Source organism: Prionailurus viverrinus, chromosome B2 (assembly GCF_022837055.1).
Source record: "Prionailurus viverrinus isolate Anna chromosome B2, UM_Priviv_1.0, whole genome shotgun sequence".
Classification (NCBI taxonomy): domain Eukaryota; kingdom Metazoa; phylum Chordata; class Mammalia; order Carnivora; family Felidae; genus Prionailurus; species Prionailurus viverrinus.
In genome coordinates, this window is record NC_062565.1 from 140,028,917 (window position 1) to 140,048,018 (window position 19,102).

Below are 19,102 nucleotides of genomic sequence, written 5' to 3' on the forward strand. Positions count from 1 at the left end.
GGTGATTTGGGAGGAACTATCCAAGATTAAAATATTAGAGGAGCACCTGGGTGGCTCAGTCAGTTGAGTGTCTGACTTCAGGCCATGACCTCACGGTTTGTGAGTTCGAGCCCCACATCGGGCTCACTGCTGTCAGTGCGGAGCCTGCTTCGGATCCTCTGTCCCCCAGTCTCTCTGTCCCTCCCCCGCTTCAATTGCTCTCTCTCAAAAAATAAATAAGACATTAAAAAAAGTATTATATTTTGTCAGGCAAGGGGAAGAAGTCTTAAAATGTATTGAACAAACAGGGAGCGAGTCACAGTGGGCTTTTATCTGTAGACCACTAACACACATTACATAAAATTTCACCCAGAACAAGAGAAAGTAAGAAAAACATTAGAGACGAATTCATGGAAAAGAGATAAGGCTAAGTACTCAGGCTAATCTATGGCATCATTCAACCTACCTTGCCCTGAGACACTCGGGTGCCCAAGCTCATTCTTTAGTTTTAGAATCAAGATTGTGATAAATGCAGTATTTGTTTCTTTTGTACACATTTGGCATCTATTGTTCTTTCCATCTGGTTTCCTCAGATAGGTTTGTAACGCTACCTGATGCCAAAGAAAGCCTTTGTGTGCCCCTTAAATCCTTGCTGGTCCCCCAGGTGGAATATGGCATTTTCCCATTTTGCCTTGAGTGAGAGAAGTAGAACATAACAGAAGGACTTTTCACTCTAGCCTCCTGAAAGGCCCTACTGTTCCCCCCAAACTTTTTGTAACACCTAGATAATGAAGAGGGGGGAAATTATGGTATCATTTCAGAAATAATCTGATCACCTAAATGAGTTATTTCTCTTCTAATGATTTAATTACATCGTCCAAAGAAGAACAGACATTTGGAGTCCATTTATTTTTCTGTTAATAGACATAAGAAAGTAGAAAATGGGTGAAAAGCCTCTTTTTTCTTTTCTTTTTTATCTTTTCCTTCAAATTTTTTATTTTTTTATTAAAAAAAAATTTTTTTTTCAATGTTTATTTATTTTTGGGACAGAGAGAGACAGAGCATGAACGGGGGAGGGGCAGAGAGAGAGGGAGACACAGAATCGGAAACAGGCTCCAGGCTCTGAGCCATCAGCCCAGAGCCCGACGCGGGGCTCGAACTCACGGACCGCGAGATCGTGACCTGAGCTGAAGTCGGACGCTTAACCGACTGCGCCACCCAGGCGCCCCTTCCTTCAAATTGTTTAATGAGTCAAGAATCATGGCACTTTATTGGAAAGATAGTACAGAACTCAAGTCAGAGAGGTCACTTACTAATTTTGTGCCCTTGGGTCTCTTCTGAGCCTCAGTATCCTCCTCTCTAGACTGAGAAGTTTAGTCCTTTCCTCTCTGCCTCTGGAAGGGGTGGGAGGGGGACACGCTACAGGTGAGAGGAGCACGCAGACGAGGGGCTCGGTGGCCTCAGCATAGATGTCAGATAGTTACCGATCTTTGCTACAATCTGGAGCCCTTCTCGGCACCTAGTTATGCCTTCTCGTTACCTGTTTTTCCTTTCCCTAAGTTCAGGCTATTATTCCCACTGTAACATCTTCCCCCTTTTCATTTTTCTTTCAAGAGAGAATGTACATGCAAGGAGGGGAAGGTCAGAGAAGGTCAGAGGAAGAGGGAGAAAGAGAATCTTTTTTTTTTTTCGATATAATTTATTGTCAAGTTAGCTAACATACAGTATATACAGGATGCTCTTGACTCCAGGCGTAAATTCCCATGATTCACTGCTTCCATACAACCCCCAGTGCTCATCCCAACAGGTGCCCTCCTCGATGCCCATCACCCACTTTCCCCTCTCCCCCATGCTCCCCGTCAACCCTCAGTTGTTCTCCGTATTCAAGAGTCTCTTATGGTTTGCCTCTCTCTCTGTTTGAAGCTATTTTTTCCCCTCCCTTCCCCCATGGTCTTCTGTTAAGTTTCTCAAGTTCCACATAGGAGTGAAAACACATGATATCTGTCTTTCTCTGCCTGACTTATTTCACTCAGCATAACAGAGGGAGAGAGAATCGTAAGCAGGCTCCACGCCCAGTTGGAGCCCAACTCGGGGCTCGATCTCATCACTGTGAGATCATGACCTGAACTGAACTCAAGAGTTGGACGCTTACTGATGAGTCACCCGGGAGCCCCCCCACCCCCTACTTTTCTTTTCTCTATTTGTTCTTTTGCTTGACTGGTCAACTATCAGGTTTTCCATTATTTATCATGTGCCCAAACTGCACATTTGAAATTTTTGTCTCCAGGACTGTCTTTAAACACCTCTCAATACCTTCCTGTTTTAAGGGATGAATTCTTCAGGATCATTTTTCTAATCCTCAGGGTCCATAGCTTGGTATTCCGTGCTGAGAACCAGGATTTGAGATCTGGTTTGGGAACTTGACTTGATAAAAGAATTAAAGACATTTCTTTCTCTGACTCCCTTTCCTGGGGTTGCTGGGTCCCCCTGCCTTTGCTTTACCCTCAGAGCAGCTGACTCCTGCCTCCAGGACAAACTAATACCTGCCGTTTCCCAAAGCTCCTTTTTTTTTCTTTTCTTTTTTTCTTTTAGCCCCAGATGAAAGCCCCTTTTTAAAGAAGGTTTTTTTTTTTTAAGTTTATTTCAATTTATTTTGAGAGAGAGAAAGAGAGTACAAGCAGGGGGATGGGGAGAGAGGGAGAGAGAGAATCCAAAGCAGGCTCCAGGCTTAGCACAGAGCCAGGCTCAGGTCTCGATCCCACAACCCTGGGATCATGACCCCAACCAAAATCAAGGGTCAGGCTTTCAGCCGACTGAGCCGCCCAGGCACCCTTTTTTTTTTTTTTTCCAACGTTTATTTATTTTTTGGGACAGAGAGAGACAGAGCATGAACGGGGGAGGGGCAGAGAGAGAGGGAGACACAGAATCGGAAACAGGCTCCAGGCTCTGAGCCATCAGCCCAGAGCCTGACGCGGGGCTCGAACTCACGGACCGTGAGATCGTGACCTGGCTGAAGTCGGACGCTTAACCGACTGCGCCCCCCAGGCGCCCCCCAGGCGCCCCCCAGGCGCCCTTTTTAAAAGAAGTTTAACAACTGATTTGTTGTAAAGTATTCAGCTAGAAAGTAGTTTTATCCTACATTGCTTTTTTTTTTTTTTTAATTTGAAGATCGAATTGGGTTTATTAAATGATTCACGAATTAGGCAGCATTTCATCTAGCAACTAGAGAAGACCTCCTAGGAGCTTTTTAAAATGGAAGCTTTTTGGGGCGCCTGGGTGGCGCAGTCGGTTAAGCGTCCGACTTCAGCCAGGTCACGATCTCGCGGTCCGTGAGTTCGAGCCCCGCGTCAGGCTCTGGGCTGATGGCTCAGAGTCTGGAGCCTGTTTCCGATTCTGTGTCTCCCTCTCTCTCTGCCCCTCCCCCGTTCATGCTCTGTCTCTCTCTGTCCCAAAAATAAATAAAAAACGGTGAAAAAAAAATAAAAAAAAATAAATAAAATGGAAGCTTTTTTTATGGGAAGGAGAGTGGGGCAAAGAAGTTATTAGCAAAAGAAAAGGTTGTTTTAGGCAAGGTCACCTTCCCTTAGTGGGGAGAGCAGGGGGCGTCTTATAGTGCAGATGACCTCATCTTCCTCTGAGGGATAAAGAGGGCCCATGTGACAGATTACCTCACTGGTATGGACCAGAAAATTCCTGACTGTCCAGTTCATTCTACATTTCTAGGGGAGGCTCAAACTGCAATTGAGCCAGACAGGAAGCCCCAGTTGTGTGGATGTGACTTAAGTGACACCATGTTAGCCTCTGGTTTTCTTCCTTCCTTCCTTCCTTCCTTCCTTCCTTCCTTCCTTTCTTTTAAAGTTTATTTATTTGAGAGAGAGAGAGACAGAGATTCCCAGGCAGGCTCCGCACTGTGCTGACAGCCCCCAAAGTGGGGCTCGAACTCCCAAACCGTGAGATCATTTTGAGCCACCCAGGCGCCTCTCCCTGTGGTCTTCTTTCCTAACACTTACAAATCACAATATCACGGTCCACCCCCTGGACTTCGAACATGGATCCCTTATAGCAAAACAGTCACGACAGTCAAAAGATCCTGGCACGTGACTAGAAGCTCATTCCGTCATTCATAACTAGCCAGCCCGTTATCGTGTCTCATGAAAGTGTCTCCCAGGGAGAGGTCACGCAGGTTTGCGGACTTCCATTCCATCTGGTCGGGTTCGCACAGCGGGAGTGGTCCCCGTAGTATAGGCTTCATTTTTTCAGCCAGGGTCCGTAGCGGGAGGAAGACATGCATCAGGCAAGGCGTGGGGGGAGGGCAAGGATTCCCGAGGTTCCACGCCATGCCCCGTGCTCTCCCCGCACCCCCACATGGTCACCAACCTGGGAGCCCCTTTTCTACGTGACTCTCATCCTTCCACTTTTGAGGGTTAGTGACCCGATTCTTCTTTTGAGGGTCGGTCTCACTGATGCAATTCTAAAGCAATTTTAAACCCACAGATTAAGACCATGTGTCTCTTCATGTCAGTGTTAAAGGAAGACTTCAACTCATTCTGAAATCTCTACTGGAGAATGTCTTAAAGCAAAATTGCAACTTTATAGCTCTATGAGCTCTACATTATATCAAGTCTGAGTAGAGTGACCGAGGAAGTCAAATGGAGGCCCACCCAACCTAGAATTCTTCCTCGGACAAAGGCCTCCAGGCTGTTTTGTTGGGCTGGGAAGGTGGATGGCGTCGGGAGTGGGATAAGGTGGAAAGATAGGTTTTCCCTCTTTTGTGTCAGTCTCAGAATGTCAGGAATGTTCCTCGAAGGTGGATCTGTCAGCCTGACCTTTGCTAACTCCTCCTTGAATCCTTGCGTATCATATCTGCTACCCCTTGGGATGTAAGTTTTACGTTTTTATTATCTACAGTCATACAGCACTTCCTCTTTTTGTCCTCGAATTATCACGTTTCGAGGAGAGCGCCTTCAGGATTTGGAGGCACGATTCCATCTGCAATTTCTCTGTTCCGTTCCTCTTGATCCTGGAGGCTTTGATGGTATCTGCTCAGCTTTTGTCTGTCAAGACGGAGAAAGCTAATTTTGGTTCTGAAAATGGAAAATTTTCAAAGGAGCCTTCCTCCATGAGGCACATAGTTTGGGAGGGGGCAGTGATCCTCACTGTGGAGCCGCGAGAACACCAGCCGGGGGCTGTTGACAAAGGGTTAAGCATCATGGACAGCATTAGGAGAAGTGAAAAACAGAACTGATCCAAAGCATATAATGTATACTCCAAAGTAAGCCAGGCCCGCCCCTCTTAATGGGATCACTGCAGACACGCCAAATTCTACAGCTAGTCAATTGTATACATATGGTAAAACTTTTCTTACCAGTCAACGTTTGCTGCCGTATGATTTTAATTATGTACAGATTGGGTAGCTGGAAGAAAGCACTGGAATTAAATAGAATAAAGTTAAACACAAGCCCTTTTATAAGTGGCCCTGGTTTAGGTTAGGATGTATGCAAATGCCTGCGGAGGACAGGAGAGGAATGTGTGTTTTGGGGGGCTGGGGGGCGGGGGGAGGATGGGCATGACTCATCTTCAACCTGGACACCCAGTTGTTTATCTGGAAGGGGAGCATGTACAGGAACGGGGATTATTCTCCTTTTGAAGTTGAGATTTATGCTGATGCTTGCACCTTGTTCCTCACAGGCTTCCTGCCCAGCTACAGGGTTGTCTCTGCAAGACGAAACTGCTCTCTGGGCACACACTGCCTTTGGTTTTTTTGCAAGGCTGTGGGTTTTACATACAGCAGATCGGTACATTTGAAACCTTTTCCTCCCAACCGGACTTTATTCGTCTGTGCTCCTTGTTTCTCTGGAGTTCATTTTACATAACGAATTAAGATGAATTCAAACTGCATAATGAGGCTGTGTAGTTCACTCGGGAAAAGAGACGGAACGGAAGGCCAGTTGTGCCTCAGATTGGCCTGGGCCGGGCCGAGAGGAAACCGCTGCTCTGGAATGTGCTTTTCTCAAACTTCACCGCGTGTCTTTGGTTTTCTCTATAACTTACTATTATGGCTTTCACTTACTGGACGTCTTTTGGGGAAGCCACTCTGAATCCCAGCTTTCTCTTTCGGGAGATGAGGGTGGCTGCTGGCTTGCTGAGCTCACTTCCCTGAGGTTTACCTGGAGGTTTCAGGACACAAAACCTGGCCCACATCACAGGCCCTTTAAGCAGAGCCCCTGGGGGCCCTGCTTTGAGCCCCTGAGGGAGCAGAGCCACAGCCCGTGTGTTGAGGGGTAGAATGACCCGGGTCTCTGAAGCCTGTCTTAGGATCACAGCAGCTCCTTTCAAAGAAGGGGCAGGCTCATGGCCTGTGCCTTCGCCAGTGATACTGGGTACTGGTACTGGGAAGTCAAGGGCAAAAGAAGCAGGCAGAGGGCTAGATCAGGCAGGTAGGGTTCTTCAACCCCCCCCCACCTTTCTGTGCAGTCACAGGGCGACGAGCTGGGGGAATCCCAGTCATTGGGGAGGAAGCCACAGCCCCCACTGCTGCTACCTTTGGCCGAGGCAGGCAACGTCCACCCCTGCCCCTCGGCTGATCTGAATGGCGAACGTCTCCCTCCATGTTCACCCGCCTCTCTTTATGAGTATTTGTGAAAATACTCATGTACATGCCCTACCCTACAGACACACACATTCTAGTCTTTCTATTGCTTGGGCTCTGGCCTGGGAATTTTTCTTGGGGAAGTCACCAATTTTAGCCTAGAGGGAGTTATGTTCCCCTCCAAAATAAATGTCCATTGGGGCGCCTGGGTGGCTCAGTCGGTTAAGCATCCAACTTCGGCTCAGGTCATGATCTCGCGGTCCGTGAGTTCGAGCCCCGCGTTGGGCTCTGTGCTGACTGCTCAGAGCCTGGAGCCTGTTTCGGATTCTGTGTCTCCCTCTCTCTCTGACCCTCCCCCATTCATGCTCTGTCTCTCTCTGTCTCAAAAATAAATAAACATTAAAAAAAATTAAAAAAAAAAAACATAAATGTCCATGGACTGAAATGTCTCAGTCTGGGGTGGGGGGGGGGGAATGGCAGAATGACCAATGAACTAAATGTCACCACGCCATTATGAAACTTCTTGAGGACAGCTTCCACATCTTCCCCTCTTTTGTGGACAAATCAAGCCTAAATGAATGACCCATTAATTTCACTTAGTTGAAATGGATTTTTTTTAATGGACTGCGGAATACCATATTTAGAGACATAAAAATGACACCTACCGTCAGGCAAGTTCGTTTCTCTACATTTAGGAAGGAAGGAAGGAAGTCATTTGTACTCAACTTCAGGTACAGGTCCTCGTTTCTTCTGTCATATTTATCCCAGGAGCCTTAACATGTTGGTTTCAGGCAAAGGAAACCACTTCCAGAAGCCACATGCAAGGAACCCAGATTCTTGGTTTACGGAACGGAACGCAAGAGAGGGAAGAGACTGGAGTTAGCCGCAGGGGGGCTTGGGCTGTGCAGGGTGGCCCAGTGAGCCAACTTTGTTACTAGTGCGGCGACCCTCTCCCCGTGCTTCTCCCCAGCCTCCGGCCCTCTGGGACCTGCGGCGGCCTCAGCCTCACGCAGAGCATCTTGCCCCCACGCTGGGGAGGAAGCAGGCTTAGGCGAGGGAAGCAGGGGCTGGGGCAGCACAGGAGGGGTGACTGCTTCAGCCCCTGGCCCTGGGGGCCCGGTTTTCCCTGGCAGAACATCCGCCCTCTGCGTCGAGTGCTGGGTGGTAGGAGAGGGGCTCGCAAAGCCACAGCTCCTTGAAACAGAGGGGCTGCCCTCAGCGTAGCAGAGAGCGCCGACACGCAAACGAACGAATGTAGCACCATGTAAGACTTTGTTACGGGAGGGGGATAAATCCACAATAGGCAGCCCTAGCGCGGAAGCAAATAATTATGCCTAGGGGTACGGAGGGAGGCCTTACCGAGGTGGGGATACTGCACGCAGTCTGGAAGGGTGAATCGAGTCATAGGGCAGAGATTCCAGGAAGGCGTTCCAAATAAAGAAGAGTAAACAGTAAAGAGATTAAGACGTGTAGGTATCAGAGAACCTGGCACATTTCTCAATAGCAAAAAAAAAAAAAAAAAAAAAATTCAGCGTGGTTAGAATACGGGAAACATGGATGAGAGAGAGTTCACTGGGTACGAGGTTGGTACAGCAGATTGGGGCAAAATTGCGCTCACCGTGGTCAATTATAATTTCCACGTTGGCATCTCCCGCCAAAGTATTTGCACCTCAAGGACTGGGAATGGGTCTCACTGCTGCTCTCAGTCCTTCTGAGTTCCCCTGTGGGCATGTGTGTGTTGTTTAAGGCGTCTTTATTTGTAACTTTATTTTTTCCAACTTTATTGAGATCGAATTGACATACGACATGTGTAAGTTTAAAGTGTATTGATTTGCTACGTTAATATAGTACAAAATGATTACTGCCATAGCATTAGACAACACCTCCATCCCACTGTGTTTTAAGAATACCCAAAAGATTTTCATTGGATGAATGCATGAATGAATGTTGGTTGGTATTGGAAGTCATTTTAACCCAGACTAATGAGCTGATTAGACTGTACCCTAGTCATATACTACAGAGGTTTGTTTGGACTTCATCTCCTGGGGAATATAGAGCCATAAAGTGTTCTAAAACAGAGGAGTGATCTAAACATCTGTGTTTGAGGAAGTAGTTCTCACTATAATGTGACAGATTGTCTCATTTGTGAGAGGCTGGAAGTTGGAAGGGCAGTTAGAAAACTACCGTAATGGTCTGGAGAAGATATCAGAAGGCTTGAGTGAGTAGTGACCTGAGAGAGATTTACAAGGTAGAATTAGAATCCAGCTCCAATTTTCGTGACCAATGGAATGGGAAGGAGGGAAAATCAGTGATCACAGTTGACTCAAATGAAACTAAGCTTGACTTTCAAATAGATTTCTACTCAAAGATGAAAAAGAGAAAGAATCTAACACTTAGGCACTAAACATAATTAGCTTCTTGATGTTGGTTTAGAATAACAAAACTTAGTGAATAAGAGTTGCCTCGCCAATAGGATTTACATGGATATGTGATAGAACAGATTTATATAGAGTATGTAACATAAATATTACTTTTATAATGTACAAAATACGCAAATATACAAGTAGAGAGTATATTCGGATGTTGTAAGTATAATCAGGGCTGCTACGTGTGGTCTCACAGGTTGTGCACTGCAGAAATCTAGGGGGCAACAGTAATAATAGCAATAGGTCACCCTGTAAAGCTATTGTATATCCCCCTTATGTTTCAGCACAACATATTCCTAGACTGTTGGCTTTAAAGAACACATAAATAACCTGCCTAGGATGGGAATTTGATGGAATTGCAAAGTTTAATCATTGGATGGGAGCCCTCCTGTGGCCAGGTCATTAGTGTCCGATGTGTGGTGGGTGGGTGGGATGGTGATGGTATTTTTTCATGTTGAAAATGAGAGATGTTTTTCTCCCTTTAAAGGACTCGAGAGATTATGCTCTTATACTCCGTTCTGACAGCAACAGGAAAAGTCAGTTTTTTGTTGGGGGTTATGTTTTAAGGCTTCGCAGCGTATAACTGTCCTGTGCCACTGTGCTCAGTGTTTCTGCATCTTGTTCAAAGTAGGCAATGTGGGATGACACGTGGACCTCGCCATTAGAAGGGATGAATTCACAGAAGCGGACGAAGGAAATACAATCCCTTCTGTTCCTTCATAACAATCAGATGTGGCTTTAAAGTTGGTGTGGATTTTGCTCACATGCTTCAGGGGAAATAGTTTCAAAATGTGACTATGGACCAGAATGTAGGTTTGGCTCGCTCTCAGCTGTGGCCTGTTGTGGCTTGCGTTTCTAAACCATCGCAGCATTTCTCCGTGGCCCGAGACTTCGCTGGAGGATGCAGGGGGCTTTGCAGAATGTGTCAGAGAGGAGCATGTTGCTGGATGTCAAACGGCCAAGGGCCAAGGGAAGAGAAAGGAGCCTTGTTAATTTCCAACCTGCCCTGGGCCACTTCGCATTGTAGACTGTCTCCGGATACTCGGGCCCTTGGGACCCAGTTGCCAACTGGGGTCTGGAATGGGGCCCCGGGCACAGTGCAGGTAGTGTGCAAAGCTTTGTGTTTCTCCACAGTTATTCATCTAGTGGAAATATGTCAGGCTGCCTCCAGGGCCATGCATTTATTTTAAAGAATTTTAGAAAGGAAATCTATCACTTACCATCTTCCTCCCTCTTTGGGCGTGTTTGTTGTGATTGGAAATCATTCCAGCCCACATGGTTGTGGTTCCCCGCCCCCCACCCTTTGTGCCCCTATGTTAAACAGCCCTCCGTGCAAATAAACGGAAAAGGGCAGAGTATTTTATTCAGCTACAGAAACAGCAGCAAAGTTAGACTCCAGAGAACCGAATCCTGTGACCACGGCTTGTGTCCCCTGCTGTGTGCTTTCTTTTCTCCTCCACGGGGCCAGGCCAGGAGGTAGGGCAGAGGCTGAGGCCTTGGCCATGCTGGCTGGGAGCCCAGACCCCGGTAATTCTGCTGTAAACAGGACTCCTGGCCCTGGTTTTTGAGTAGAATTTGCCTGGGGTCTATCTGGACTGTTCCGATCAGGAGAGGAAATTCTGAGCTGCTCTGAACTTGATTAAAACCTAACGGGAACATGGGCTTTCATTTTTGTTCTCTTTGTCCTACTTGACCTGAAAATAACAAGCAATTGATCATTGTATTGCTAGTTCCCAATTAAAAGACTTTTTTTTTTTTTTTTCAACGTTTATTTATTTTTGGGACAGAGAGAGACAGAGCATGAACGGGGGAGGGGCAGAGAGAGAGGGAGACACAGAATCGGAAACAGGCTCCAGGCTCTGAGCCATCAGCCCAGAGCCTGACGCGGGGCTCGAACTCCCGGACCGCGAGATCGTGACCTGGCTGAAGTCGGACGCTTAACCGACTGCGCCACCCAGGCGCCCCTAAAAGACTTTTTTTTAATGTGTATTTTATTTTTGAGGGAGACACACACACACACACACACACACACACACACACACACAGACACACTGAGCGTGAATGGGGTGGGGTCAAGAGAGGAGACAGAATCTGAAGCAGGCTCCAGGCTCCAAGGTTTCAGCACAGAGCCTGAAGCAGGGATGGAACTCACAAACCGTGAGATCGTGACCTGAGTTGAAGTTGGACACTTAACCGACTGGGCCACTTGGGCGGCCCTGTGATATATGTGATTATTATATATAATCATTATATTACGTACAATCATCTATGTTCTGGACAAAGACTAGAAACCAGCTTATGGCTCTGTGTGAAACAGCAAACCAACAAACAAGATCAGTAGCAAGGTGGGGTGCCTGGTTGACTCAGTCGGTTGAGCGTCCAACTTCGGCTCAGGTCATGATCTTGGGGTTCGTGGGTTCGAGTCCCCCATGCAGCTCTTGTGCTGATAGCTCAGAGCCTGGAGCTGCTTCGGATTCTTTGTCTCCGTCTCTCTCTGCCCCTCCCCTGCTCACGCTCTGTCTCTGTCTCTGAAAAGGTGAATAAACATTAAAAAAATACTTAAAAAAATACAGATTAGGAGCAAGGTTAGAAGTGAAAATGCAAGGGCTCTGTTGGCAGATAATTCACTCTGTTTCTCTATCTGTACAGTGAAGATAATGTTTACTAATCAAAGCCAATCTGTACTTCTGTTGTGAAGAACAATTACTTCTTAAACGTTCGGCCGTATTATTAACGTTGACCCTTGAAAATGTTAGCAAGATCCGAGACCTTGGTTTACAATTAAAGATGTGTGAAAAACAACATACTCAGGAAGCATCGAATACAATTGTGTTGACTTGTGGCCACTAATACTTTTAATTTTTTACTTGATAATAATTTATTAGCATGGATGATGATTAAAAAATGGTCAATCCTTGCAGAATACCATATAGTTCATGAAGCACTTTTACATGAACTATTGAATGTTTTTTAAGTTTTTAGTGTTTCTTTTTGAGAGAGAGAGAGAGAGACAGACAGACAGAGCATGAGTGGGGGAGGTGCAGAGAAAGAGAGGGAGGCACAGAACCCAAAGCAGGCTCCGGGGCTCTGAGCTGTCAGCACAGAGCCTGACGTGGGGCTCAAACTCATGAGCCATGAGATCGTGACTTGAGCCGAAGTTGAATGCTTAACTGACTGAGCCACCCAGGTGCCCCCCTCTTTAAAAAAAATTTTTTTTTAATGTTTACTTATTTTTGAGAGAGACAGAGACAGAATGTGAGTGGGGGAGGGGCAGAGAGGGAGAGGGAGAACTATCTTTTTCTTAATGGAATAAAAACTCATACCCTAGGGGCACCTGGGTGCTCAGTTGGTTAACTGTCCGACTCTTGCTACCCACTCAGGTCATGATCTCATGGTCTTGAGATCGAGCTCCGCATGGGGTTCTGCACTGAACGTAGAGCCTTCTTGGGACTCTCTCTCTCCCTCTCTCTCGGCCCCTCTCCCGCTCTTACTCTCTCTTAAAATAAATAAGTAAACATTAAAAAACATTCATTCTCTAATTATTTCTCCTGCTCTCAACATATGCTAGTATTCTTTCCTTAGCCATCACCTACAGCAAAGGGGAGCTTATGGAAGACTGTGTTTTGTAAGGTGCTGTCACACATGGTGGGTGGAGAAAGAGAAAACAAAAACATTTAAGTTGTTAATTGTCTGTATATTGGGGGGGGGCTGTTTATTTTGTATAGGACCGAGTTCTTGTCATTATTATCATGTCTGTACAAGGAAAAAATGTGGGTTAAATAGCAGACATGATAATTAAGCTCGACATCATCTCATATCATCGCTTGTTAAAAAGATAAATACGCAATAACCAAGTCACCAGAATAACGTAATGGGTTTGCCCCCCTGAGCTACGTCTTGCTGCATGGTCACCTCCCCTCCCCCCCCCCCCCCACCAGAGAGGCTTGCAACATGAAAGACTCACCTTTTTCTGCAGAAGATCTTTATTTCTCTTGCCCTGAATCCTCACGCATGAAGTGGAGAAGATATCTCCACGTGGCCCTGTAGCATATTGCCACGAGTCCTCAAATTATAAATGTGGTATTTAGACTATGTCTGAAGGAAGCTTTATTAAAAGAAGAAAAAACTTAATAACTGTCATATCCTGATAACAGAGGTAACCTGCCATCCCAAAGGGGGCACTGACCTTGAGAGTAAGGTCACCTACAAGGATCCCCTCCTCTGGATTCCCATCTCCTGAGCTCACAGATTCTAGAGGCTCTCCTGTCCTCTCTGGACGGTGGGATGGTGGGAATTCATTCCAGATCTAGCTGGCGCTTGTGGACCTTCCAGAAGCTCCCACACGTCTCGCAATCAGGGCTTGATGTGGGTTCCACGTTCTTGAGGTTTAATTCCCTCTTCCCAAGCCTGGCTTCATCATCATGCAAACACAGAACTAGTATCATTGTGCCTTCTCTCCGCTTCAGAGATGCCCACCCTCTTCCCCACATTGTGGGAGAAGGGACCCCTGCTTAGTTTTCCTCTCTGGTCCCTGAAACTTCATACCAGTCCTTGCCAAGCTTGTCCTAGTGCTGAGCGTTATTAAGTTGGGGCATCCCACCCTTATAAGACTTCTGCTTGGAGAGAAACCAAGATTGTCCCCAGCTCCTTCTGGGGACAGGTGCTAATCTGCAGCAGACAACTCGCTGACTCTCCTCTGCCGTCACCATTTCGTGTGAACTTGTCACTTTGTTCGATAACTCGAGAGCTTTCACGCTTTTTTTCACCACGACCCACGAAAGAAAATATATTAGACATATTAGGCATCACAAACCAGTACACAAAGACATGTGTATGATTGATACAGGTCTGCAGACATCTATCCATGTGAGTTTCCTCACCTTCGCTTTATGCATGCTGATATTTTCCATTCTGTTCTATTCTATTTATTTGTTTATTCATTTATTTTTAATGCTCATCAAGATTCGCTAAATTAATTTTCATGGTTGTCTAAGGAGTCATGAGCTGGGGTTTGAACAACACTGTGTTAATTAATGCATCTGACTCCCTCTCCCCCATTTCTGAGACACTGTGACCTCACTGGGCACAGGAAAGAAAAAGTGTCTATTTCTTCTTGTATACTTTGTATACTTTGGTGCCCTTCACTAGCAGATGCTCAGGTAAATACTTGTTGAGGGAAGAACTCAGCCTGAGTGTTTCTGCCCATGCTTATCTACCTTGCAGGGCATTTGTAAGAACTGAGTGAGATCATGTATTTAGGGCGAGAACACAGGGCTTTGCACCAACAGATGCTCAATGAACATACGTTTCTTTGTGGTTTTCTAGACTAGCTCTCCCTCCAATTCACCATCTGATTGCACTGCAGTTTTTGGTTTTTGTTTTATTTTGTTTTTTAAGTGTAATGAGGGTTTGAACTCCATTAGCCTAAGGTCTCAGTCAGCCCAAGGGCTTTATAATTTTCTGAGTTGCCATAAAGTCAGGGCCAAATTGCTCTTCCAGAACAGTCTAAAAGTATGGGAAGGTCTTGGGGGAGAGTCCTTTTGGTCGTACCCTGGCCTGGGACTCATTTCTCCATGAAAAGTAGAGACATGAGCTCATTAGAACTTCTAGAATGAAAATGACTTCCACGTTTTAAAAGATTATATAGTAAGTTTAAACTTAACATGAACTATAGAGTGTTTTGTGAATTGAAAGTCTCCATGAGGGCTCAACATTTCAGAGCCACAACACGTAAATTAAGTCTGATGTCACAGAAAGGTGGTGACTTTTGATTCCACCAGAAACTGGTGGTGGGCTCAGGAGATACCATTTCTTCATCCGCAGAAAGGAGAATCTCACACATCCTCAAAATTCTGTGACCTCAACCATGAACTTGGGAGTCCTTCATTTTACATTTGCTGGAATGTATTAACCATCGAGGAGATAACATTCCAATGAAAACACACATCTCGGTGGCAAAGTCTGAATCAAATACGATGCCTGAATCCTCTTCTGTTAGCAGTTTTCTTGCTTCTCTCATGTAGCAGCACTAACTAGTGTCTTACTGAGCTGAGAGCCAAAGAGGCAGGTTGTTATCTGTATAAATCAAGCCTCCGACACCAAGCTCTTGCATGAATCAGCGCCGTCGTTTGTTTCGAATTGTACTTGTCCATGAAATGTGAGCTTTTTGTTTAATGCGGTGTGAACTGATCATTCGCATCTGGGTAATTTAACCAACCCACTTGCTGCTTTCTTCTAGGTCAGAATGGCTCAGAGGATAACGGAGTTTCAAAGTCTAGCGGAATACGAAGTCTTTCGCCTTCGGCTGTCTGGATTCAATTTACGAAGGCCAGTAAGTGAATTCCATCTCCTACCGGCTGGTACCTGTGCTTCTTTACAAGTTCTTAATGAGCAGGTGGTCCTGAAGTTAGAGGGGTGATTGGGACCGCCTGACCTGCGTCGGACCCCTGTAACTACCTTGGCGTTAAATTCACGAATTTTTCAGACATCTAGGAAAAATAAAATGCTCGGTGTGGAGAGGTTATCAGGGCAGATCTCTGCCACCAGCTCCATAATACGGAAGCTTCGCATGTGCTCTTTCTAGGCATTGCCCTCTACGGAGGTTCTGATGGAGAAGAAAATCAGATAATAAGTGGTTCACCTTGAAAGCTAAGCTCCCCCCTCCCCCGGCCCCCACCCAGTGTCAAAAGGGACTCCCTTACCTTTGTTGTTTTCAAAGGAACACGCCTTCAGCTTCCATACAATTTGGGGGCTGTGCCGTGGATGCTCGTGGAGAGGGAACAAGAAACTCATGTCAGGCAGTGGTCTTCTCTTGGCTCGTCTTGCCCATTGTGTTGACCTCCGTGTCCTACTCTTCCTTCCCTGTAAGATAAGGTGCTTGTCCAGCCGCATCCCTCCCCTGAGAATGCCCCTGTATGGCTCCCATTTCCTGCAGGATTAAACCCAGCCTTTGAGCCTGGCGTTCAAGGGCTCCGTGACCCAATCCCCTTCCCAGCCTCGTCTCTAACACCCCATCCTCACCCTTGGCTCTTGTTCTTTGTCTGGTGTGATCTCTAGCCCCTTCTTCCCCTGCCTGCCTTGCAAGACTCCCTCATGGGTCAGCCCCTCAGGGCAGCCTTTCTGGGACCCACTGTACCCGACTGCTGCACACACCTCCGCCCTGTACTCACCCCGTCACATCCAGATTACGCTTTTCCTTTTCTCTTCCTCCTGCTAGACGGGCGCCCTTCAAGGGCTCCCTCACTGTCGAGGCAGCGTGGTGCAGCAATGAAGGGCACGGTGCCCGGAGCCTGACTCCCCAGGGTCTAAACCCGGTTTTGTCGTCTACTGGCTGTGTTAGACTCCATCTCCTGCCCTACTTCTCTTCTCTATCAAATGGGGGCCATAAAAACTCCTACACTGCAGGCTTTGTGGGTGTGTTAGATGCAACAGCGCATACGAAGTACTCGGGACCGTGGCAGGACCTGGTGAGAGCTACGGAAGCGTTGTCCATTGTTAGTGTCCACCACGCTAAAGACTAAGTTCCGCGAGACAGCGCATTTTCCCCTTGAAGACGAGCGCCATGCAAATTGCAGCAATGATTTGTAGGCAATGCATACTTTCTGGGAGTTTTAGAACATTTGGCTGAAGGAAGCTGAATGAAAATAGGGGCGCCTGGGTGGCTCAGTCGGTCGAGCGTCTGACTCTTGATTTTGGCTCAGGTCATGATCCCAGGGTCGTGGGATCGAGCCCCGCGTTGGGCTCCTCACTGAGCATGGAGCCTGCTTGAGATTCTCTCTCCCTATTTCTTTCTCTCTCTCTCCCGGCTCGTGCTCTCTCTCTCTCTCAAATAAAAATTTAAAAATAATAGTTTTAAAAAGAAATATATTTTATGAAATCTTAGGGGTTTCTTCACTTATTCCTCATTACATAGCTGAATCAGCCTGGGAAGCCATCACCGCTGCTTTGATTCCAGATGCTTCTAAGTGTATGAGCCTCTTAAAAGTCTCTTAAGCCTATTTGAGGTTGCTTTAAAGCCTGTCATCATTTGGGCTGCCGTAACAAAAATGCCAAAAACTCAAAGGCTTGTAAACAGCACACTTTTATTTCTCACAGTTCTAGAGGCTAAGTCCAAGCTCATGGCACCACGGATTCCATGTCTGGTGAGAGCACACTTCCTCACACTGTTGCCTTCTCAGTGTTCCCTACACAGTTGCCTCCTAGCTCTCCAGGGCCTCCCTTGTAAGGGCACTAACCCTAGTCCTGGGGGCTCCACCCTTATGACCCAAATGCCTCACAGTGGCCTTCCTTCCTAATGCCTCCAGGGTAGGATTTCTTTCTTTCTTTCTTTTTTTTAAATGTTTTTATTTATTTTTGAGAGAGAGAGAGAGAGAGTGCTCACAAGTGGTGGAGAGGCAGAGAGAGAGGGAGACACAGAATCCGAAACAGGCTCCAGGCTCCGAGCTGTCAGCACAGATGCCAATGTGGGGCTCGACCTCAAGAACCGCAAGATCATGATCTGAGCTGAAGTTAGACACTTAACCAACTGAGCCACCCAGATGCCCCTTGAGGGTGGGATTTCAACATATGAATTGGTGGTGGGGGGGACACAAATGTCCAGATAAAAGCACCCCTGGGGTGCCTGGGTGGCTCAGTCGGTTAAGCGTCCGACTTCAGCTCAGGTCACGATCTCACGGTCCGTGAGTTCGAGCCCCGCGTCGGGCTCTGGGCTGATGGCTCGGAGCCTGGAGCCTGCTTCTGATTCTGTGTCTCCCTCGCTCTCTGCCCCTCCCCTGTTCATGCTCTGTCTCTCGCTGTCTCAAAAATAAATAAACATTAAAAAAAAAAAATTAAAAAAAAAAAAGCACCTCCCACCCCTGCACCTTCACAATATCCGTGACATGCGAAGACATCCGCTCCCACTACTCTGCTGGTGTTGAACCCGCCATGAATGACCTCCTTTAAAAAAAAAAAATGCCATGTCTCTCCTCATGCCTCATTCTCCTTTTCCTTTCTTCCAAGGCTATTGCTGTCGATGTCCCACGACCCCACCCCTCACCCCTGCTTCTTCAGGAAGCTCTTCCTCCGCTCACCCGAACAGCCTTGCCTGCTTTCCTTGGCTCCTGGGCAGGACCCTCTCCCTTGCCTGGACCCTCTCTACTGCCCCCAGCAGCTGGGTTGGGGGCCTGCCCAGTCACTCTCTCCTGTTCTTCTAGTGATATATTTCTCCTCAGAGAAGTCACTACAAGGGTGATTTCCAGATTTGAATCTCTAGCCCTGACTCCTCTTTTGAGTTAAAATTTCTCTCTGGCCATTTCAGCTGGGGGGGGGGGTCTCTTCAGTTTCAGTGTGACCAACCAACTTGGTTTCCCCCACACCTGCACCCAGGGTCTGTCAGGAGAGATCTCTTACAGCCGTCTGGTCTTGTAACTACAGCTATCATTGACAAGTTCGTGTCCTTCAGCCCCTTGAAAGTGTCACCAAGCGGTGCTCCTCTCTCACAACAGTTTAGATTTGCATCTATTCTCCATGTTTGTCACCTCTGGCAACAGCTTCTGCTCAAGACTCCCGCTCTGGTGCCCCACTGCAGGACTGACGTACAATTTTCCTATCTGCTCAGAAACCTTAAGTGGCTCCTTCTGACTGATCAAGAGCCAAGTCCAGGTCCTTCTGCCTGGATTCCAAAGTGCCATGTAACCTGATCCCAACCTACCACATCGAACGTATTTCTAGAACCTTCTCCAGACGTTTGTGGAATACCTGCTTTCTTCCAGGCACTCTCCTAGGTTCCTAGTGGGATCAAAGGATGAAGGAGGTAGGCCCCCTCCTCCAAGACCTTCACAGTGAGGTGGGAGGTTGGAGGTAGAGAGTGTTGCCAGGCACAAAAATTCTAATTATAATATAGGTGCATTGTCCAAAGGAGAGTAAGTGCCAGGAGGACCCAGAGAAAAGAGTTATCAGTATATATGCATCCTATGCTATAACTTAGATAGTCACTTTCTTTCAACTTGAAACATATTGATGTTTCTTTTTTATTTTTATTTATTTATCTATTTATTTATTTATTTGAGAGAGGCGGGGAAAGAGAGAGAGAGAGTGCATGTGTGCACACACACAAGCCAAGGAGAGG

General features: G+C 46.8%; 1 protein-coding gene across 1 annotated transcript in view; it reads left to right on the plus strand.

Annotated features, from left to right (window-relative positions):
• The window catches only part of SCAF8 (SR-related CTD associated factor 8), a 198,071-nt gene extending 182,742 nt beyond the window's left edge, over nucleotides 1-15,329 (plus strand). Inside the window, exon 21 of the mRNA XM_047859611.1 lies at nucleotides 15,233-15,329. The gene's annotated coding sequence lies outside the window, so the exon portion shown is untranslated. The remainder of the gene's footprint in view (nucleotides 1-15,232) is intronic.
• The last annotated feature ends 3,773 nt before the right edge of the window (nucleotides 15,330-19,102 follow it).